Source organism: Triturus cristatus, chromosome 2_1 (genome assembly GCF_964204655.1).
Source record: "Triturus cristatus chromosome 2_1, aTriCri1.1, whole genome shotgun sequence".
NCBI classification, from domain to species: domain Eukaryota; kingdom Metazoa; phylum Chordata; class Amphibia; order Caudata; family Salamandridae; genus Triturus; species Triturus cristatus.
The window spans coordinates 270433102-270456388 of record NC_140581.1 but is presented as its reverse complement, the minus strand read 5'-3'; the positions used below and the strand labels follow the sequence as shown (position 1 = coordinate 270456388).

The 23287-nt window shown below is 52.8% G+C and overlaps 1 protein-coding gene across 1 annotated transcript in view; it reads left to right on the top strand.

The window, feature by feature from the left end:
- The first annotated feature begins 13344 nt into the window (after positions 1-13344).
- The window catches only part of LMBRD2 (LMBR1 domain containing 2), a 440257-nt gene continuing 430314 nt past the window's right edge, over positions 13345-23287 (top strand). Inside the window, exon 1 of the mRNA XM_085631040.1 lies at positions 13345-13480. The gene's annotated coding sequence lies outside the window, so the exon portion shown is untranslated. The remainder of the gene's footprint in view (positions 13481-23287) is intronic.

Below are 23287 nucleotides of genomic sequence, written 5' to 3'. Positions count from 1 at the left end.
TAGTAAAAAAATGTAAGGATCACCATCTCAATTTTTCTACCGAGGGGCCCCAGGACAGGCACACTTACATCATCCTTTTTAGAAGTTAAACTGCAATATACCTTAGAATCTAGCATAGATGACATACAGCCTTCTCTTGCTAAAAAAAACTCTACTTGCTGTCTAGGTATGGTGTACTTCCTTTATGTGCTGTTACTTATAAGTGGAGGGGGGGGGTAGTTGTAGGAAGGTGGATATCTGACTATGGTTACCCCCAACTTTTTGCCTAGTGTCTAGCTGGTTTTTCGACTTAGTTGGCCTGAGATCCTGCCATTCAGGGTCTTAGGCTGTCTGCTCTCTCTTTAAAATGGACTCCATGTACCCTAGGTACATTCCCAATTGGTAAGGATCACCTTATTGGACCCTGTACAGTGTACCCTAGGTACCCAGGGCATAGGTGTACCCTAGGCCTCCCAGGGGCTGCAGCATGTATTATGCCACCCCTGGTCTGGCCTTCCAATCAGACACAACTGGCTGATCACTCAGCTGGGGCAAGGTCGTGTAATCACCCCTTGCTTAGATATAGTATACCTATATCTACCCTTAAAATAGACACATGTGTACCTATCAGCCACTCCTATGGCAGGCCTTAACAATCCTGGAGGCAGAGTGCTTGGTAACATGTGAGATGGTGCTCTAGCATGAGCTGAGCCTGTCTGCAGCTTTCGGAACCATGTCCTTATAGCTGTTCTATAATATAGCCTACCATATACTCTTAAAGTGCCTTATAATCTTAAACGGTTATGGTAACTATGGGTTGTCTTTATCAAAACATGTCGTGTAAGGTGTCTAACACTTTGGAATAATACCCCCATACCGTTTCTGGTGATGAGGATATTATTCCCCCCTTCTAGAGGGAGAGACATGTTAAAATCCTACTTTGCTGTTTAACTCTAACCAAAGCCTCAGCATCACAAAATGGATGCTGCTGCCACAGACACAAGTCTGACCTCCTGCTGCTGGGAGTGATCCCGGCAAGGGAGGCTTGGACAATAGGTTTCCTGCTTGGGGAGGTGCTAGCACCTCCCCAGACAGACTTTAGTGTATTGGGGCAGGGAGGGCTGAGAGGAATGAGACATGCCTGGGGCACACAAGGTGTCCCATGCATAGTCCAGTTCAAACCGGTGCTGGGGCACTCCGGCCCCAGTCCTGGCGCGAAACTGGACAAAGGGAAGGGGGTGTAACCACCCCCCTCCCAGGTCCCACCCATAAGGCGTGACCTAGCAGGCAACCCAGCCCCCCAGATTAGTATAAGAGTGGGAGTTGGGCCTCAAGACTTTAGATTATCCTGAACCTGCAACTTGAACAGAAACTCTGGACCTTCGACATTCGACGAAAGAAGAAGACTGAAGAATCTCCCTTGTGGCCAAGGAGTGGCTACCCTGTGCAAACAGGCACCATCAAGAGACTACCCTTTGCTTTGCTGAAGTTCTACGAGGGACCGACTGCAGAGCCCGACCAGAGCCTTGACTTCCAGACTTCTCCGACCCTGATCCACATCCACAGCCGAGCTGAGATCCGTGGAGGCGACGAGAGACGTGGGACCGGCTACCTGGGAAAAGTGGCGGGTATCTTCCAGCGCAGCTTCTGAGGTACCCTCGAAGTTGTGCACCGGGGATTGAGAAGCCCCAACCACCATCTGCACCGAAGATCAGCCCCCCAAACTCCACGAGTCCTGCGTGGGGCCCTTCTGCATGTTCCTGCTTGCCGCGTCTGTCCGGTTGCTTGCCCGTTGGCTAGCGGCCTTTGTGACGACACACCTTGAAATCTTCACTGCTGGATTGGCTCCTCCAGACTGGCTCCCGCTTCTTTGCAAAAGAGAAGCACCCCAGACCTTCCTGGTCTGCACCAGAAGCAAGTCCTCCGTGGGTTCCGCTTGCCAAGACTTGGTGAGTCCTAGTTCGACTTCGACGCCGCCGACAGCAAGAGCCTTCGTGGGACAGCTCGCCTCCTGGTCCTGGTCGTCCTCGACGTCTCCTGGTCCTCGTGGCTGCAGCGACAAGCTTCACCTTCACCTGCAATCTTCACGACATCGCCTGGTTCCTTCCTGGTTCCACGTGGTCACTGGCTAGTGACCCTGACTCTGTCCCTTCTGCTTGCAGGTATCCTCTCTTCTTGATCCCAGCCTTGGGATCCACCGGACACTCTTCACTGACTGCCTGTCAGCAACTTTCCTTCAGGCATCCATAGAAGTCCACGACGAAACCCGATGCAAGTTCACACCTATGCACCCGCAGCCCGTGGGTTAGATAACTTGGGTACTTAGGTGCTCACAAGGGTAGTGACTATTCTAGGGTCTAGTTTCCGAGTCTCGACTCTCTAGCTGCTTCAGAAGTGTCCTTAAACTGTTAATTTCTAACTGCTAGTAATTCTATCGACTTTTACGCATTACGCGTGAGTGTTTCCACTCTGCACCTGAATCCCGTGGGCCTCCCACTTCCTAACTGTTGCTAGTGTAGTGTAGCCCCAGCGATTCCCTAGGCCTAGGCCTATCCTATTTCCGTGACAGTGGTCCTTATACCACTTCTTTAGTATATGGTTTGCGTGGCCCCTAGGGCCTAACTGTATTACTTACCTGTGTGACTTAATGTATGCTTAAATAAGACTGTGTTGTACTTACCTCTAATCTCATAAAGAGTGCTGAGGGTTTGACTAGAATAAATACACTTTATTTTATATATATATCTGTTGTGGTGTCCTTTCATTTGGTATTCAAGGGATTATATATGGTATCACAGCTGGCTTCACATGCCATTCAGAGTTTAGCCTAAGACTGCTCTTGTCCATGCTACCACTAGGATAGCTGGTCTATAAGGTTGACTTAACAACCAATCACCATAAGGGTTGTTTGGACTGATATCAGGTGTACACTAGAACTAGTGACATCATACATCAGGCCAACTTCTCACAGTAGTTCTATGAAAGATTGCCCGTCATGTAAAAACTGTACGGAGACTGACCTGCATGTGCTGTTTTTCTGCCCCACCGACAAGGCAATAAGGAATCGTTGGTTACGACAGCTTTGTAGGAACCTTGGAACTTCCCATTGCTCACAGGCTTATAGGATCCTAAAATATGATACCGGCATGCCAATTATATATTCAGTTTCCCGTTACCTATTCACAATGTGGTGTGCAGGCCGTGCAGTTTTAAAGAAAGATTAAGTCTAAACCACCCACTCTATGCACTTATTACTATTCGGGACTCTGTATTCTAATCTGTTTTTTAAAACACACGATTTTGCACTATATACTCGAGATACTCTGCGCCTATCAGGCTATTTAATACTTTTTAACATTTTAATGCTCTCATATTTTTATGCGTATATACAGAAAAATTTATACTGATAAATTGTACTGAATCTTCAAATATTTTATCTGTGCTTTTAAGGTCTTGTGAGGCCGAAATAAAGTATCTCTTGACTTGACTTGATAATGGAATAAAGTTAAGACTAAAGCCGATTCAGAGTAAAGGGTTAAATTCAAACTGTTTCCACACGGATCAAAATTTCAAATGTATTCCTACCCTTTAGCAACAGGTTACATTGCCATGCATCTTTCTAACACTCTTTCATTCTAAGTGCACATATTGAACCAGGGCCATAAAGTAGGCCCCTTTTGTGCAAAACTGGGAGGTGAGGGTGAACCTATTAGGAGGCCCCCAAACCCTCATCACATTCGAAGGGGGGTGTTGCAGGGCCCCATCATGTTGCGTTACACCACTGCGAGCCAGCGAGCCTCCTAGGGACTTTTTAATAATGGCCCACCGTCCGTGCATCAAATTAACTAACTGGTCCCCAGACTTAGTCAGTGTACTGTGCTGAGGGGGCCCCCTGGAGCTCAGGGTCCCTCCGCACGGTGGGAGCTGCGGGGGGGGGGGGGGTGCGGGAGCTAATTTTATGCCACTGCCAAGTATGCAACTGATCCCTGCCCTATCTGGCGCTAGCTGGCTTGATAGTGAGACCTGCCTTCTGCAGAGCCTCAATGACCTTCCCACGGTGGATTAGGTAATCCTGCTAAATGGAGCTTTAGACAGCAATATAATCTAGATATGTTGCACTAAAAGACTCCCGCCCAGCCAGGACTTTGTTCACCAGCCTCTGGAAGGTTACAGGAGCATTCTTTAGATCAAATGGTATCACAATAAACTGGCAATGTCCATGTGGGATCAAGAATGGTGATTTTTTTTTTGGCTTCAGGGGAGAGACCAATTTGCCAGTATTCTGATTTTTTTCTTTTAATATATCTTTATTGACATTTGCAACATTGCTAGTATTCTGATGTTAAGTCAAAGATACAGAGAAACTTTAATGCACCCATCCTGTCAATAAGCTTATCCGTCTTTGGAATAGGGTAAGCTTCAGTCTTGGTCTCTGCATTGAGACACCTGTAGTCCACACAAAACCTCAGCTCTAGTTTACCTCTCTTGGAATGAGGTTTGGGGACTAAGACCACTGGTCTGGCCCAGGCACCTCCAGAGGGTTCAACTTCAGCATCTTGCTGACCTCAGCTCTGATGCTTTCCTTAACTTGGTCAGACTGCCTGTAAATTTTATTTTTGATAGTATGGCTGCCCCCAGTGTCCACAACATGTGTGCATGAGGTTGTCTGACCAGGGGTTAGGGAAAAGAGCTCAGCATACTACCCTAGGACTTACCTGCAGCTAGTTTGCTGTTGGGCAGTGAGGGTGTCTGACAAGACAACTCTCCCAAAAGACCCATCTTTAGGGTTGTTTGAGAGGAGGTCAGGGAGAGGTTCACGCTCATCTTCTTGTCCCTCATCAGTGACCATGAGCATATTCACATCAACCCTGTCATAAAAGGGTTTCAGGCGATTCACATGGATGACTCTCTAAGGGCTCCTGGGAGTGCCTAGGTCCACCAAGTAAGTGACCTCCCCTTTCCTTTGAAGGATAGGGTAGGGTCCACTCCATGCGTCCCGGTGTGCCCTAAGTGCCACATGCTCCAATACCCATACCTTTTGCTCTGGTTGAAATCCAACCAGTGCAGTCTTTTGGTCAAACCATTGTTTCTGGGGGTCTTGGCTTGCTTCAAGGTTGTGGTTTGTGTTTTCCATGTACTCAGTCACCCTGGAACGCAGGCCAGGTACATAGTGCACTATTTCCAGCTTAGGCTCTTTGAGAGGCTTCTCCCATCCTTCCCTCACCAGACTCAGAGGATCCTTAACAGGATGGAAAAATAGTCACAATGCCAGGACCAGTGTTGGACCCGGCCTCGTGGCGTGGTCCTGACTTCCCTGGGGTTGGGCCCGTTCCCCGCCCTGGCCTCCACGGGCTACCCGTTCGAGCCGCACGAGGTCGCATACACCTCGGGGCTCCACCATTTTGTTGCCTGCCACGTGACCCTGCACACCAGTCCACCTGACTCCGCTCAACCCGGCCTCGGCCCCAGCGAGGCCCAGACATTGAGGCACCAAGAACTGGCCAGGGGGTATCACGTGAACACCTCATCGCCCTGGCAGGGGGCGGTATCGATGGGACCCCCAACCGTCCCCACACACCGAGGTGCGATCGGCCTCCATCTCTCCTGGGCCCGGCGCCTCTCCTGCTGGGCGTCTGGCCGCTCCCAACCCGGCCTCTCCGCCCCTCCGGGCGCAAGGGTCCGGACTTCAAAGGGCTCCAGGCCTATATCTGGGGTGACCCCGCAACAGACCGGCAGTTGTATCCCGGAGTCGAGAGCCCTGCTGATTGAATCGCGGCCGACCCTACGGAGAAGAACTCTTGCTTGAAACCACCACGAGCCCTGCAGACTGCGTCGCGGCTCCTTCTTGCTGAAACCTTGAAGCCCCCCGGAACATCGGGGCCCTGCTGACGCTGTCGCGGCCCAACCTCGCTGAAACCTCCCTCGGAGCCCTGCTGACGACTTCGCGGCTCGAGCTGAGCAGAAACCATCTTGAGAGCCCCGCTGACCTGGTCGCGGCTCTCCACGAACTGAACGCCAGAGCCCTGCTGACGCCGTCGCGGCTCGACCCCTCCGAGTTCCGGAGGCCCTCCAGCTTGAGGATAAGAACTGGGCCCCAGGTACCCTCGTACCAAGCTCCTGCCAAAGACTGTCCCGCTACCCCTTCCCTTCTAAAGAGACACTGAGACTTTTGTGGATCCCTTGATCCCTTTTCGTGTAAATATTGATCCCGTAAAGTGCTGATAAAGAATTGCTCGTCTTGAGACAACCTCCCTGAGTCCTGTGTGGTGGTGTTACTGTGCTAGTACATAATAGGAGAAGGATCTCCCAGGAGGCTTCTCTGCAGCGCTCGGCTACTTCGTACAGTGTGGGGGCCCCTCTGGGTGGTCTCTCCGACTCCCCGAGGTCCGCCTTCCAACATTTGGTGGCCAGCGACGGGATCCGAGCCGAACGCAGTACGTACCAGCCAGTAACCCACTAGCTACCCATCCAGACAAACAGAAGTCATGAGCAACCAAGGAAACAACGCGACCACGGAGTTCCAGCCCGAACGGTTGGAGGAATACACGCACAAAGAATTGAAACAGTTCTGCAAGGACAAAGGCCTTGCAACCACCGGCCTAGGTACCAAAGAGGAGATGCAGAAAGCCCTGAGGACCTGGCTGGAGGCCGAGGCAGGCCACTCCCAGGAAGAAGGTCCCCTGCCCCTGACGGTGGCCACATCAACCGCACCGACTCTGGCAACCGGAGGAGGAAAGAGCCTAGAAACCGGCCTCTCCGAAGAGGAGATACGAGAGCGGGAGAAGGTCCGGAACCACGAACTAGAGCTCGCACGACTGCGGCTGGACGGCGAACTCCAGCTGGAGGAAAAGAAACTGGCCCTAGAGCAGCTACGGCTACAAGAGGAGATAGAAGAGAAGAGACGGCACCGAGAGTTGGAGGAAAAAAGACTGACCCTTGAGCACGAGCGAAGTCTCAAAGAGCTCGAAATCAAGGCAAAGAACGGGGGGACCGACACCCCCAGTAATAGAGACACCCTGCCGAGGCCAAGGTACATATCCCGAAAGATGTCGTCGGGGAGTACTATAAGAATGACGACATCCAACAATGGTTCAAGGCATACGAGGTGGCCATGACCTCCCATCGGGTGCTCCGAAAGGACTGGGGCGCCGGCCTGTGGGGTCGGTTCCTGAGTGAAGGTCGAGACACACTGCTTCAGCTACCAGAGGAGGTGATGACCTCCTACGACCACATGAAGGAGGCCCTGCTCACCCGCTACGGGCTAACTGCGGAAATGTACCGCCAGCGGTTCAGAGACTGCAAAAAGATCCCGGGTACTACCTGGGTGGAATATGTGGACTTTTTCAGCCAGGCCCTAGAAGGATGGATCAAGGGTAGCAAAGTCACCACCTACGGGCAGCTGGTCGACCTCATTGTTTGGGAACATCTCTCCAACAATTGCTTCGTGGAGCTAAGGCAACACCTCCTCGACAGCAAGATGACCGACCCACGAAAACTCGCCGTCGAGGCCGATCGATGGGTCAACACCCGAGTCCCCCGGAACTCGATGGGGGAGTACCAGAGGAACCCCACCGGACCTCCCCGCCAACGCGGTGGAGGGGGAGGGCCGAACAGGAACCGGGACCCCCCGCCGGGGCCCCCAGGAGCCCACCTCGAGGGCCGCTGCAGCAACCCCTCTCCCCGAGCATAGCCCGAAGAGGGCGACCCCAGCCAGAACCGGACCACGGCCCCCAGTAACATGCTACGGCTGCTAACAAACCGGACACTATGCCAGCGATCCGGTCTGCCCCCTGAACCGAAGAAGCGGGGCCGGCGGGCCCCCGCCCCGACAGCTGGCGGCGGCCGCCCTGGGGGAAGGAGAAGAAGAAGAAGAGACCCTCGACCGAGGAACCACCGAATGGGAACCGGCGGCCATGTCCCTGGTCTGCCTGGGCAGCCGAGAAATGGTGCCCCGCACCCCCATCCCAAGCAACACCCAGAAGTACCGGCAGCAGGTCACCGTCAATGGACAACGGGCCGAAGCCCTTCGTGACACCGGCGCCAGTGTCACCGCTGTCCGCTGCCACCTGGTGACCCCCGAACAGATCCTACCCAATGTGCTGTGCCCCGTCCGGACGGCCGACAACAGCGAAAGCCTGTGCCAGATGGCCCTGGTCCCCTTCGAGTGGGGAGGGGTGACAGGCCTACTAAAAGTGACTGTCCGCGACGATGCACCAGTAGACTGCCTCCTGGGGAACGACCTGGAGAGTTCCCCCTGGGCTCAAGTGGAGCGACGAGAGCACCTCAAAATGCTGGGACTATCCGAATGGGCCTGCGCCATCACCCGGTCCATGACCGCCCAGGCTCCCCGCTCGTCCCTGGCCCCCGGTGCCGCCCAGCCCGAGGGGCTCGCACCACCCCCCGCCTGCAGCAAGGGGGAGGCGGACACCGACACTGGACCTACTGAACCCTCCCCCGAAGAGATTGCTTCCCTCGGCGCCCTACCAGAACTTGCACAATGGCGCCACGAAGGGGGCCCCACCCGTGAGCAGTTCCAGCAAGAACAGCAGTCCTGTCCCTCTCTCGAAGGGGTCCGACAACAAGTGTCCGCACAAGCCAACGGGGACCAGACCGGCACCCACTGGGTCTACTGGGCCGAGGGCCTGTTGTACAGTGAACAGAAAGTGGCAGAACTCTGGGCCAGCCGCGTGTTGGTGGTCCCCCTCCGCTTCCGGGAGTTCCTTTTCAACCTGGCACATGACGTGCCCCTCGCCGGACACCTAGGGCAAGACAAAACTTACAGCCGTCTGGTGACCCACTTCTACTGGCCCCGGATGCGGAGAGACGTGGACAACCACTGCCGGTCCTGCCGGACCTGCCAAGCCAGCGGGAAGACGGGGGGTCGGTTCAAGGCCCCCCTCCAGCCCTTTCCAGCCGTCAGCACCCCGTTCGAACGGGTCGGGATCGACATCGTGGGGCCCCTGGACCCCCGGACCGCCCTGGGCCACCGCTTCATCCTGGTCCTCGTGGACCACGCCACCAGGTACCCGGAGGCGGTCCCGCTAAGAACTGTAACGGCCCCCGTGGTAGGCCGGGCCTTGATGGGGATCTTCTCCCGAGTGGGATTCCCCCGCGAAGTGGTGAGCGACAGGGGCACAAACTTCATCTCCAAGTACATGCGGTCCCTGTGGCAGCAGTGCGGGGTCACGTACAAATTCACAACCCCCTATCACCCTCAGGGGAACGGGCTGGTCGAGCACTTTAACAGAACCCTGAAGGGGATGATTCAGGGCTTGGAAGAGCCCCTCCGGCGGAGATGGGATGTCCTACTACCATGCCTCCTGTTCGCCTATCGGGAGGTCCCGCAGAAGTCCCTGGGGTTCAGCCCGTTTGAACTATTGTACGGACATCCGGTCGGCGGACCGCTCAGCCTGGTCAAGGAGGGCTGGGAGACGAAGCTCCAAGGCGCCCCTCCTGACGTCTACCGATACCTCCTGACCCTACGAAACCAGACCCGCAAGTTCCGAGCCATGGCCGAAGCCAACCTCGAGGCCAGCCAGGAGGACATGAAGCGGTGGTACGATCGGAACACCTCTACCATCGAGTTCGAGCCAGGCCAGCGAGTCTGGGTCATGGCCCCTGTTGAGCCCTGCGCCCTCCAGGACAAGTGGACTGGGCCCTTCAAGGTGGTGGAAAAGAAGAGCCCCGTCACCTACCTAGTTGACCTAGAGTCCCCCCGGAACCCCCTCCGGGTTCTACATGCTAACAGGCTCAAACCCTACTTCGCCCGGACCGAACTGAGCCTGCTGCTGGCGACCGACGAGGGGGGCGAGGACGACTCCGAGCCCCTACCCGACCTCTTGCAGAACGACGTCCACGACGGATCCATCAAAGGTGTCCAGCTCGCCTCCTCCCTGACCCCGGAACAGCGCATCGACTGTCAACAACTGCTGCAGGACTACGCAGCCCTCTTCTCCCTCACCCCGGGGGTGACCCACTGGTGCGTCCACGACGTCGACACCGGGGACAGCCCCCCCAGTGCGACACCGAGCCTACAGGGTACCCGACCGAGTACGGGCATGCATCCAGGCCGAAGTAGCGAAGATGTTGGCCCTCGGGGTCATCGAGCCCTCTGACAGCCCGTGGGCCAGCCCTGTCGTCCTGGTACCAAAGGCCGCAGCCCCCCGGCCATCCCCCGGAGCTGCGATTTTGTGTAGACTACCGGGCCCTGAATGCTGTGACCAAGACGGACGCCCATCCTATACCCCGGGCCGACGAACTCATCGATCGCTTGGGGTCCGCCCGCTACCTGAGCACGCTGGACCTCACCGCCGGGTACTGGCAGATTCAGCTTACCCCCGGCGCCCGAGAAAGATCCGCCTTTTCTACCCCTGATGGGCATTACCACTTTCGGGTGATGCCCTTCGGCATGAAGAATGCCCCGGCCACTTTTCAGAGACTCGTAAACAAGGTCCTGGCCGGGCACGAGGCCTTCAGCGCGGCCTATTTGGATGACATCGCCGTGTACAGCCACCACTGGGCTGAGCACCTAGTTCACCTCAAGGCCGTCCTGGCCGCCCTCCAAAGGGCTGGGCTCACGATTAAGGCCAGCAAATGCCAGGTCGGCCAAGGATCGGTGACCTACCTGGGCCATCAGGTGGGAAGCGGTCAGGTGGCCCCCCTCCAGCCAAAAGTCGATGCCATCCAGGCATGGGAACCTCCCACTACCCAGACCGCTGTGCGGGCCTTCCTTGGCCTCACCGGATACTACCTGCGGTTCATCCGGGACTATGGGAGCATTGTGGGGCCTCTCACGGAACTCACCTCGAAGAAGCAGCCCAAGAAGGTGCACTGGACTCCCCGCTGCCAATCAGCTTTCGAGACTCTCAAGGCCGTGATGTGCACTGCCCCTGTGCTCCAGGCCCCTGACTACAGTAAAGAGTTTATCGTACAGACAGACGCCTCCGAATATGGGATCGGGGCCGTCCTGTCTCAGGTTGATGAGAAGGGACTCGACCGCCCAGTGGCCTTCATCAGCCGACGGCTGCTGCCCCGGGAGCAACGATGGAGCACCATCGAGCGCGAGGCCTTCGCGGTAGTGTGGGCCCTTAAGAAGCTCCGGCCCTATCTCTTCGGTACCCACTTTCGGGTCCAGACCGACCACCGGCCTTTGCGGTGGTTAATGCAAATGAGAGGCGAGAATCCCAAGCTGCTGCGATGGTCCATTGCCCTGCAAGGGATGGACTTTTCGGTTGAGCACCGACCCGGCAATGACCACGCCAACGCTGACGGCCTGTCCCGCTTCTTCCGCCTTGACGAGGAGAATCCCCAAGAAGATGGGTGACTCTCCCTGCCTTCGGCTGGGGGGGACGCCTGTTGGACCCGGCCTCGTGGCGTGGTCCTGACTTCCCTGGGGTTGGGCCTGTTCCCCGCCCTGGCCTCCACGGGCCACCCGTTCGAGCCGCACGAGGTCGCATACACCTCGGGGCTCCACCATTTTGTTGCCTGCCACGTGACCCTGCACACCAGTCCACCTGACTCCGCTCAACCCGGCCTCGGCCCCAGCGAGGCCCAGACATTGAGGCACCAAGAACTGGCCAGGGGGTATCACGTGAACACCTCATCGCCCTGGCAGGGGGCGGTATCGATGGGACCCCCAACCGTCCCCACACACCGAGGTGCGATCGGCCTCCATCTCTCCTGGGCCCGGCGCCTCTCCTGCTGGGCGTCTGGCCGCTCCCAACCCGGCCTCTCCGCCCCTCCGGGCGCAAGGGTCCGGACTTCAAAGGGCTCCAGGCCTATATCTGGGGCGACCCCGCAACAGACCGGCAGTTGTATCCCGGAGTCGAGAGCCCTGCTGATTGAATCGCGGCCGACCCTACGGAGAAGAACTCTTGCTTGAAACCACCACGAGCCCTGCAGACTGCGTCGCGGCTCCTTCTTGCTGAAACCTTGAAGCCCCACGGAACATCGGGGCCTTGCTGACGCTGTCGCGGCCCAACCTCGCTGAAACCTCCCTCGGAGCCCTGCTGACGACGTCGCGGCTCGAGCTGAGCAGAAACCATCTTGAGAGCCCCGCTGACCTGGTCGCGGCTCTCCACGAACTGAACGCCAGAGCCCTGCTGACGCCGTCGCGGCTCGACCCGTCCGAGTTCCGGAGGCCCTCCAGCTTGAGGATAAGAACTGGGCCCCAGGTACCCTCGTACCAAGCTCCTGCCAAAGACTGTCCCGCTACCCCTTCCCTTCTAAAGAGACACTGAGACTTTTGTGGATCCCTTGATCCCTTTTCGTGTAAATATTGATCCCGTAAAGTGCTGATAAAGAATTGCTCGTCTTGAGACAACCTCCTTGAGTCCTGTGTGGTGGTGTTACTGTGCTAGTACATAATAGGAGAAGGATCTCCCAGGAGGCTTCTCTGCAGCGCTCGGCTACTTCGTACAGTGTGGGGGCCCCTCTGGGTGGTCTCTCCGACTCCCCGAGGTCCGCCTTCCAACAACCAGTCACCTGAAATCGAGGGGTACGCAGGAGTGAAACTTGGACTAGCCCTCTACACCTGGAGGACATAGGATATGAGTGGTTAGTACCAGGGATAAGGGTAGGGATGAGGGTTGGGAGAAGAACAAACACTGATCAGCAACTTCAGCACCTGGTGGTTCGGGAGAGTTACGACTTGCAGGGTTGAGGAGATCAGGTTGAGGGACTGCTGGGCTACCTTATGGGAATAATAAAGTACAATTAGATCTCCAAGCCTTCTCTGTTCCTTAGTCACTACATAAATTGCCAATTGGTGGAAGTAACTATAGATTAAACAACACACACTCACCAATATACTCAGAAGACACTTTTGGTGGGAAATACACAGTGAGGAGTACAGCCTTAAAAGAGTTTCATAGAGCACATACTATTAAATTAGGTTGAAACTGTAAGCAGCACAGCTTTTACCAAAAGACATGATATGCACATGTTTGAAAATCATTTGTACATATTACATCTCTTTTTAACATACTTGAAATGTATTGGGCTCATCGTGTTATAACAAGTTCACTGGAGGGATCTATTAACAACATAGGTGATGTCTTTAGGCCTATGCTATCAGCCCACAAAGTCTTACGCCTATTACTACATAGGCAGAGTGTTTTTAACAAAGAAATGATGCCACAAAACTAAATTGTCCTCGGGGGTAATGAGTCTTGGTAATATGCGCAGTCTATATGAGTTTTTGTGTTCACAGCTGACTGGCGCTGTCAGTGCACTGACCTTATGTCTCTCAATGAAAGAATGCTGGGAGAACTCACAAGTCTTCTTCTTTCCTTTTCAGGATGGCTGACACGCCGAACCGTAAAGTCTGTAGGCAGGGACATGGAACTGCTGCTGCCGAAAAGAAGGATGTTGCATTGCCCCAGAACGATAAGGGTGAAGAGGAAGCCATGTGACGACGGGAAGTTCCTGCCATGAAGAAGAAGCCAGGTGGAGATGGGGACAAGAAGCAGACGTTGAACCCCAACAGTAGCCAAGCAGGAAGGTAGTTTTTTTAGGTCTCGCCTGGCGTTAGCAGCGCGCATGCGAGGGCTTCTTGGAATCAATACGGTTCCAGAAGTCGTGTCGCTGCTCCGCCTGCATTTTTGATTTGTGCGCATCGTTTTGCGTCATGGATTATGCAAAACACAGTGTAATGATTGCACCGGTGGCAATCATTACACTGAGGGTTGGCACCCTGTCCGCTTTTGGCCCCGCCCACCAGTATTGGATCTTTTACTTGCGAAGGGACACGGCCTCCTTCAAATACTCGGTAAGCACTATATTTGTTATTTTTTGTAAGTTACGTGTGCGGCCCGCTTTCATTTTCGTGACCGCGCTCGGTAAGCCCTATATTTGTTATTTTTTGTAAGTTACAAGCGCGGTCCACTTTCATTTTCGGGACCGCGAGCACTATATTTATTATTTTTTTAAAGTTTCAGCGCATATTGTGTGAAAGATATGTCTGCTGATGAACAGATGTCTCATGGAGATTAAATCTCAAAGGTCAGTTACTTATGCCCTGATCAGCATTTCCTTCAAAGTCGTCCGGGTCAGACACCACATGGTTATTCTCTCTTACGTAATGTAGAAATGGACCTCAGCAAGGCCTACCAGTGCAAGGGGTTCGCCCTTCTCTGCACAGAGTCCTCAGACCAATAGGAAAAAGTTGGTACAGAAACTGGAATAGAAAATACAAAGTTTAATAAACCTCATGAGGTGGAACTACATTCACACAGCACCCTTCGGTATTGAATGAAGTAGCACACCAAACAGAAGGAGCATGGTCCTTTTATACCCACACAGGGGCTTGAAAGAGGGCAGTACAAGTACAGCAGAAGATTTTATGTACATATAAGGTCATATAGAAATGCACAGTAGACAAGTAGGAGGAGTTAACAGTTTGCCAATGCTAGTAAACACATCCTGACAGTTACATACTACTAACAGCTGCAAGGACAGTTGAAAACTCACTGGGCATGTGCAAAGGTGGAAGATGCTAAATATAGTTTGTTTCTAGGCAGATTACAAGAGCAGTCAACACTGAGGGAGGACAAAGCACATAGTGAGCACATGGCAAACAAAATGGCTGTCAGAAATACAAAATGGATTCCGCAAAATGGACAAGATGGCCTCTAAATACAAGATGGATTCCGCTAATGCTAAGCCAATCGCTGCCAATTTACAACAGTAAGACCCCTATTGTAATTTCTTGTGAAGTCATCACGGGGCCAACTGCCAATTAGGAAGTAAATGTTATTGCACTGGCCACGCATGCAAAGAAAGATGTAGTATTGCTATGCATGTATGTCACAGCCGAGGCCCTTTAGGAGTCTATGTATATAGACTCGGCAGATTATCTACATGCTGTGCTATATGAATAGAAGCTTGGCAGATGCGGACACATTTCTGATGCCTTACGTGACTCGGTGTGACTCGCGCACAGGCCATCCGCTGCGCACAGCTTGAATGTGCCTTGCCATGGTTGCATCTTTAAAATTATGCCATTGTAAGTACCCAAATAATGTACATGACTAAACTAAAGCGGGTTTTCAGATCTGTGCATCTATGTTTAATCACGTAGACCTGCATAAATTCATTGCATATGCATGCACATATGTAGGTTATGCTTATAAAATACCCCTCCCGCGAACAGTACCTGCACTTCCACAGAACCTGGCCACCTTTGCTGCAATAGTTGGGAAACGCCTCACTTGCACGCCCCCTACAGGTGGAGGCCTGTAATGGCTTGGCAGCGTTTCACTAACGGGAAACATGAAGCCATGAAATGGCGCTGCCCGCCCGGGCACCCTCTGCGAGCCAGTCCGTCTAGGCCGAGTCTGGCCAGCCATCTCGTGTCCTTATTTCCGCTGTCTCGCCCTGTGCAGACGGTGCATTTCATCTTAAAATGGATGCCTGCTTAGTGGGATGATGGGGGCGCTTCACAAATGCCCGCCTTGTTTCGAGTCATGAGCAGTGTACTGGGCAGTTAATAATTTAGGTATGACTGTTTAACGGGGAGACCACGCATCCTGTTATAAAATATAAGCATTAAAAATGCAATAGGTCTCGCCTTTCATTAAGTTAAAGCCATTTGCTTTGCTATACAATACCATTAGCAAAGCAAATGGCTCTAACTTGCTTGTTTTAAAACCAACCGATGAGTATGGCAGTGGGTGCAGTTTATAAAGCTGCTTTCAAGTGCTTAGTCATTCTTGCACTGAGGTACACTAGTGCTAAGTCATCCTAGCGCTGAGTCATGCTAGTGCTTAGTCATTCAGTGTGCACATCACAGAGCACAACACGTGCCTTTGCAATGACGGCAAGTGTACACACATAATACATAATAAACCACCATACAGTGTAACAATAAAACACCCTGATGAATAGTCGACAAGCTGTGGATGGAGGTAGGCCTAGGGAGTCATGTAGAAAACGCAATAAGTACTGCAGCGCCCACAGAGAGAGGGCTGGAATGTAAAGGAGGAGTGCAGACGGCACAGGAAGCACGCATCGTAACAGTACCTCCCCACAAAGGCCAACTAACCAGATGTGGGTTTGCCAGGAAACAGGCATGAAATTGTTGCACTAACAACGGGGCATGCACATGGCCAGCAGGTGCAAAGGACCACTACTCAGGAGGGTATCCTTTCCAATCAACCAAATAAAATAGGTGTCCCTGTCATCTGCAGTAGTGTAGTATGTGCTTTACTTCAAATTCTCCATGGTAGTCAACTATTATTGGCGATGGGGGGGAACATGTTGGGTAGTGGGAATACATGTTTTTTTAGGAGAGAAACTTGGAAAACTGGTTGGACTCGGTACTCATCATGGAGGGTTAGTTTCATGGCTAATGGATTAACCTTTTTCTTGAAGGGGAAAGGACCTACAAATCTGGGAGGAATTTTCTTACGCCCTGGCATCGCTGGATGACGTGTACTCAGCTACACTATATCACCTTCTATATACTCGGGTGCCGGGGTTCGAAGATTGTCAGTGTGCTTTTTCATGTTTTCCTTTGTGTTAGGTAAGTAGAGCACCGCCTTTTTCCAGATGTCTTGTAACTCAGAGACATATGTATCGACTGCAGGTACTTTGTTTGAAGATTGGAAGGGTAGACATCTTGGATGGACACTTAGGGTACAAAAGAATGGGGTCATGTTATGTGCTGAATGCCTGCTATTATTACAAGAGAATTATGCTAAGGGTAAGGCCTGAGCCCAACTACTGGTTATGATGGCTAACAGACAGCGGGCACACTCTGTTCCGTTGTTTGATTGGCTTCTTCTGTTTGACCATCCGTCTGGGGATGATAAGCAGAGGACAATCGGTGGCTAGGTGTGTAGGAAGCTGGCTCTGTATATACTATACCAAAATGAGGTATAGTGTGCACAGAGTGCAGTGGAACCTCAAAGGTAGGCAGAGGTAAATGTAGATAGCACCTTACTCTCTATTTGTGGTAGTGTGGTCGTGCAGTAAGGCTTCATCAGAGGGTAGTGTTAAACATTTGTTGTACACACTCAATCAGCAAATGATGTCACAAACTCAAAGACTGAACTCAGACCCCTTTAATTTGTATAAAAATATTATTTTATTTCTAGAACCAAGACAAGCCTGGTGCAGGTAAGTGAAATAAATGCTTTGCAAAATATTATGCAATATTGTACAATTGAATTCAGGTTCAAATGCAGTTTACATGGTAAGTTACTGTGTGTAAATTACTTTTCAGTTACTGTGTAAATTTTTCAGTTATTTGTGCGTTACTTATTGGATTACTTTTCATATTACTTTTGCTAATCAGCATGATATGCCTGGATAGCACACTGAGACATCTCCTAGACAAAAGGTAAGTAAATCACTTTTAGTACATTTGCAGTTTTGTCAATGTTCCATACAAACCAACTCCACACTTAAAACAATTTTCAAGGAAAACAGTCAATGCAATCCTATGAAGGAAAATAGAGTTATCGGTTTACAGGTAAGTAAATATTTGTGGGAGTTGGTATTCTGGGGTTAGAACCAGGGTTCCCCCAGGGTCCAGGATGCACCCTTGAAACACACTCAGCAGCACTAGGGTGGCCGGGTGCAGAGTGCTGAGGCCCAATGTTATCCAATGGGGGTTAAGGGGCCTCCTGTAGGTGGCCCCTTATCCCCGAGCAGGCCACAGGGTTGTGGGAGCAAAACTCCTGGTGTTAGGCTCAGGGCAAAGGGGATCTGAGTTAGCACCTAAAGTACACCCACAACGGCGCAGGGGCGGCTGAGTGCAGGGTGCTGTTTTGGCGTTGGGTGCCCTGTTGATTTCAATAGCGATTCTACGGTTGCAATAAAGACTGCAGGTTCGGGGTCAAAGATCTTCTGAAGGTGAACACTGGTTGGAGAGGTAAGTTGGGATGCCTGGGGATTCTGGGACACCATCGGTTGGGCCACCCAAGGCGGTGGGACTTCGGGTGCAGGGATGTCTTTAGGCATCGGGTTTTCCTTACCAGCTCCGGTCGCGGTCGGGAGGATGCTCCAGAAAGAGGCTGCAGGCTTCGCTTGGAGATTCGAAGCAGGTCAGAGAGCCCCAGATCTCAGGTCAGTGTTGCAGGGGAGACTTCCTCGTGGTGTTGGGCCCCTCAAACTTGGGCCATAAGTGTTGTGTGCAGAGTGATGCAGACTCGCCGATTTGGCCGAAGCCAGTGTCTGTAGGTAACCAAATCCAGTGCTCACGGGAGACAAAGTCTTTCTTCTGGAAGGCAGGGCAGGTCCTCGGGGTTCTTGAGGTTACTGGCTGCAGGACACATCGGGAATCCGCTTGAGCAGGTTCGAAGTGGGGACAGGCCGCGAGGGCAGGGGCCAAGTCAGTGGGCGTCCCCCTCTTCTTAGTTTCAGCACGGCTCTTCGGTCCTTCTTATTCTCTTCTTCTTGGTCGTTCCTTGTCTCAGGAGTCAAGGTTCAGGGTGGCCCCTAAATACTAGATTTAGGGACATTACAGGTAGGTAAAGGTTGGGACCAATGGGTCCCTTCTTTCGGGTGGGTGCAACCCCTATTATGCCACCCTCCACTCACCTCACTCTGGTTGGCTGGGTCTGCCCATCTGCAAGATGGCGGGGACTGAGAGTTGTGCTTCACCTCGCCTCCCCCACCCAAGGGGTGGGGTTAGCAAAGGTGGGCCACCTCCCTTCCTCACTTGGAGCCAAAAGTGGGGGTCAGAACCGGTGGGGGCCAGTTGCTGGAAGCAGCAAAGGCCTGGGGAGGCTTACAAAGGTGGTAAGCCTTTGAAGTTTCTCCTTCCTGGACCCTGCCCATCCTGGGGAAGGAGACTTGGTACCTTGTCCAAGGATGTGCATTGTTTCAGACCCCCGAGAGCAACATGCTCTCAACCCAGGGGTCCAAAAACAGGTCTAATGGTGGCAGCTGGCGAGCAGCCACTCAGCCTGGACACTAGTGTTAGGTCGTTTTTCAGGGGGCATCTAAAGGATGCCCTCTGTGTGCATTTTTCATTAAATCCCACACTGGCATCAGTGTGGGTTTAATATGCTGAGGAGTTTGATACCAAACTTCCCAGTTTTCAGTAAAGCCATTATGGTACTATGGAATTCGTTAGAACAAACTCCCAGCACCATGTACTCTTAATGATATTACTGCACTTACAATGTCTAATAATTGGCTTAGACACTGTAGGGGTACAGGGCTCATGCACCTGTACCCTCACCACTGGTACACTGCACCCATCTAGAGGGGTGGCTGACCTATGCCTGGGCACTGGTTTGTAGGCATGGCATACAGGGATGTGTGCCATGTCGACTCTTCACTTTGTTCTGCACCAAAACACACAGCCTGCAAAGGCAGTGTGTGTGTGTAAAGGTACAGTGCCGCTTAGGGTGGCACAATAAGTGCTGCAGCCCTTAGGGGCCTTCCCTAGCCACAGTGGCCTTGGTACCTGTGGTACCATTTACAAGGGACTAACCTGTGGCCTAAGAGTGCCAATTTGGTTTGGTCTTCAATGCAGTTTTAGGGAAAGAACATAGGCCCTGGGTAACTGTTTGGCAGGAACCCATACTCAGTGAAAGTACATCAGCAGTTTAGCAAAAAGTGGGGGCAACCATGCAAAAAGAGGGCACTTTCTTACACAAACCCCCCTCCCCCCCAAATGAAAGAGGATGATACTAACCTTTCCCTAGATAGTCTTCATTGTCTATTGTATAAGTGGAAGAACCTAGAAAGTCTATCTGCATTGGCATGGACAGTCCCAGGTCAGTGCTCCGCTACAAAGTCCATTCCCTGTAGGGAGATGGACCACCTCAAAAGTTTAGGATTTTCCCTTTTATCTGCATTAGCCATTTGAGAGGTCTGTGGTCAGTTTGAACTAGGAAGTGAATACCAAACAAGTATGTTCTCAGCTTCTTCAGGGACCAAAGCAAAAGCCTCCCTCTCAATGGCACTCCAACGCTGTTCCCTGGGGAGAAGCCTTCTGCTTATAAAAGCAAAAGGTTGATCTTGGCCTTCATCATTGGTCTTGGATAGGACTGCTCCCATCCCTAGCTCAGAGGCATCAGTCTGTACTATGAACTGCTTGGCATAGTCTGGAGCTTTGAGAATTGGTGCTGAGCACATTGCCTCTTTCAGGGTGTCAAAAGCCTTTTGACATCTAACTGTCCAGTTTACCTTTTTGGGCATCTTCTTGGAGGAGAGTTCTGTGAGGGGAGTCACAATGGAACCATATCCCTTCACAAACCCCCTGTAGTATCCAGTCAAGCCAAGGACTGCCCTGACTTGTGTCTGGGTTGATGAACTGACCAGTCCAGGGTGGCCTGGATCTTGGGCTGTAAGTGTTGCCGTTGACCTCCACCAACAACGTGGACCACGTATACCATTGTTCCCTGTCCTATCTGGCATTTGGATGCCTTGATAGTTAGGCCTGCAGTTTGCAGGGCTTTTAAAACCTTCCCCGGGTGGATCAGGTGATGCTTCTTGGTGGAGCTAAAGACAGCAATATCATCTAGATCTGCTGAACTAAATGACTCCAGCCCAGGAAGGACTTGATTCACCAACCTTTGGAAAGTGGCAGGTGCATTCTTTAAACCAAAGGCATAACAGTAAACTGATAATGCCCATCAGGTGTGGAGAATGCTGTCTTTTATTTTGCACCTGGTGCCATGTCAATCTGCCAGTACCCTGCAGTTAAGTCAAAGGTACTTAGAAATGTTGCTGCACCTAACTTATCTATCTAGTTGAGCCCTCTATAGTCCACACAGAACCTAATTTCTCTATTTCCACCCTGTGTATGAGGTTTGGGGACTAGAACTACTGGGCTGACCCAGGGGCTTTTAGAGGGTTCAATAACCCCTAACTCCAGCATCTTGCTGACTTCAGCTCTTATGCTTTCTTTGCCTTGTTCAGACTGTCGATAGATTTTGTTTTTGACAGGTACACTCCCTTGCTCACTTTGCCACTGGATTCAAGCTAGCCTGGCTGATGAGGGCTGTTAGCCCGAAACCGGTCCCAGGATGCTTGTTTCCGGTCCAGGGAAGACATGGCTTGGCATTTTGGTCTGGACTGTTCCCATGAGGCACAGGGTCAAGACTGATTTGCATATACCTGTGTCTGAACTGGGGTGGCAAAGTGAGCTCAAGAATGATGATGGATTTAACCCAGATCTGTGACTGGGGGTGAGTGTTAAAAAAGTTTCAGCACTCCTTCCATCATCTCCTTGTGTTTGCTTTGTTCACCATAAGTTTGCAGGGTATGCCCAGACGTAGGTCCCTTGCTCACTTTGCCACTGGATTCAAGCTAGTCTGGCTGATGAGGGCTGTTAGCCTGAAACTGGTCCCAGGATGCTTGTTTCCGGTCCAGGGAAGACATGGCTTGGCAGTTCGGTCTGGACTGTTCCCATGAGGCACAGGGTCAAGAATGATTTGCATATACCTGTGTCTGAACTGGGGTGGCAAAGTGAGCTAAAGAATGATGATGGATTCAACCCAGATCTGTGACTGGGGGTCAGTGTTAGAAACGTTTCAGCACTCCGTCCATCATCTCCTTGTGTTTGCTTTTTCGCCCTAAGTTTGCAGGGTATGCCCAGACGTCAATCAATCAATCAATCAATCATAGCATTTGTATAGCGCGCTACTCACCCGGAAGGGTCTCAAGGCGCTTGGGGGAAGGGGTCCGCTACTGCTCGAACAGCCAGGTCTTGAGTTGTCTCCTGAAGGCGAGGTGGTCCTGGGTCAGCCGAAGGTGGATGGGGAGGGAGTTCCATGTCTTGGCCGCCAGGTAGGAGAAGGATCTGCCTCCGGCGATGGCTCTTCGGAAGCGTGGTACGGTTGCGAGGGCGAGGCTGGTAGACCGTAGCTGGCGGGTGGGCGTGTAGAAGATCAGGCGGTCGTTGAGGTACTTGGGGCCCAGGTCGTGGAGAGACTTGTGTGCGTGGGTGAGGAGCCTGAACGTGATCCTCTTGTCAACGGGGAGCCAGTGCAGGTCCCTCAGGTGGCCGGAGATGTGGCTGCGTCGGGGGATGTCCAGAATGAGTCGGGCGGAGGCGTTCTGGATGCGTTGGAGTCTTTTCTGTAGCTTGGCTGTGGTTCCGGCGTAGAGGGTGTTTCCGTAGTCCAGTCGGCTGGTGACGAGGGCCTGGGTGACCGTCTTCCTGGTTTCGGTTGGGATCCATCGGAAGATCTTGCGAAGGGTGTGAAAGCATGATGAGGATACGGCGTTGACTTGTCTGGTCATCGAGAGTGAGGAGTCCAGGATGAAGCCCAGGTTGCGTGCGTGGTCTGTTGGCTTGGGGGCGGTGGCCAGGGCTGGGGGCCACCAGGAGTCGTTCCAGGCGGAGGGTGATGGTCCCAGGATGAGGACTTCCGTCTTGTCTGAGTTCAGTTTCAGGCGGCTGTTCTTCATCCACTCGGCGACGTCTTTCATCCCTTCGTGTAGGCTGGTTCTGGCGGTGTTGGGGTCTCTGGTGAGGGAGAGGATCAGCTGGGTGTCGTCGGCGTAGGAGATGATGTTGAGGTTGTGTTGGCGTGCGATGGCGGCTAGAGGTCTCATGTAGACGTTGAAGAGGGTGGGGCTGAGTGATGATCCTTGCGGGACTCCACAGATGACTTTGGTGGCCTCGGATCGAAACGGGGGGAGGCGGACTCTCTGTGTTCTTCCGGCGAGGAATGAGATGATCCACTTCAGTGCCTTCTCTTGGATGCCGGTGTTGTCGAGGCGTTGGACTAGGGTGCGGTGGCAGACAGTGTCGAATGCTGCGGAGAGGTCCAGGAGGATGAGTGCCGCTGCTTCCCCGTTGTCGAGCAGGGCTCGGATGTCGTCGGTGGCTGCGATGAGGGCGGTCTTGGTGCTGTGGTTGGCTCTGAAACCAGACTGCGAGGGGTCGAGGGATCCGTTTGTCTCTAAGAAGGCGGCAAGCTGTTTGTTGACGATCTTCTCGATGACTTTGGCGGGAAAAGGGAGGAGCGAGATGGGTCGGAAGTTTTTGAGGTCGGTGGGGTCCGCTGTTGGTTTCTTCAGTAGGGCGCTGAGTTCGGCATGCTTCCAGCTCTCCGGGAAGGTGGCGGTGTTGAAGGAGGTGTTGATGATGTCCCGGAGTTGGGGTGCGATGGTGGAGTCGGCCTTGTTGAAGACGTGGTGGGGGCAGGGGTCGGTTGGAGAGCCGGAGTGGATGGTGTTCATCGTGCGGGCTGTGTTCTTCGGTGGTCACCGTGGTGCAGGTGCGGAGGGTGGCGGTGGGGTTCGTTGGTTCGGTGGTTGGTTGTGTCGATGGTGCGCCAAAACTGTTGTGGATGTCGGCAATCTTGCGGTGGAAGAACGAGGCGAGGGAGTCGCAGAGATC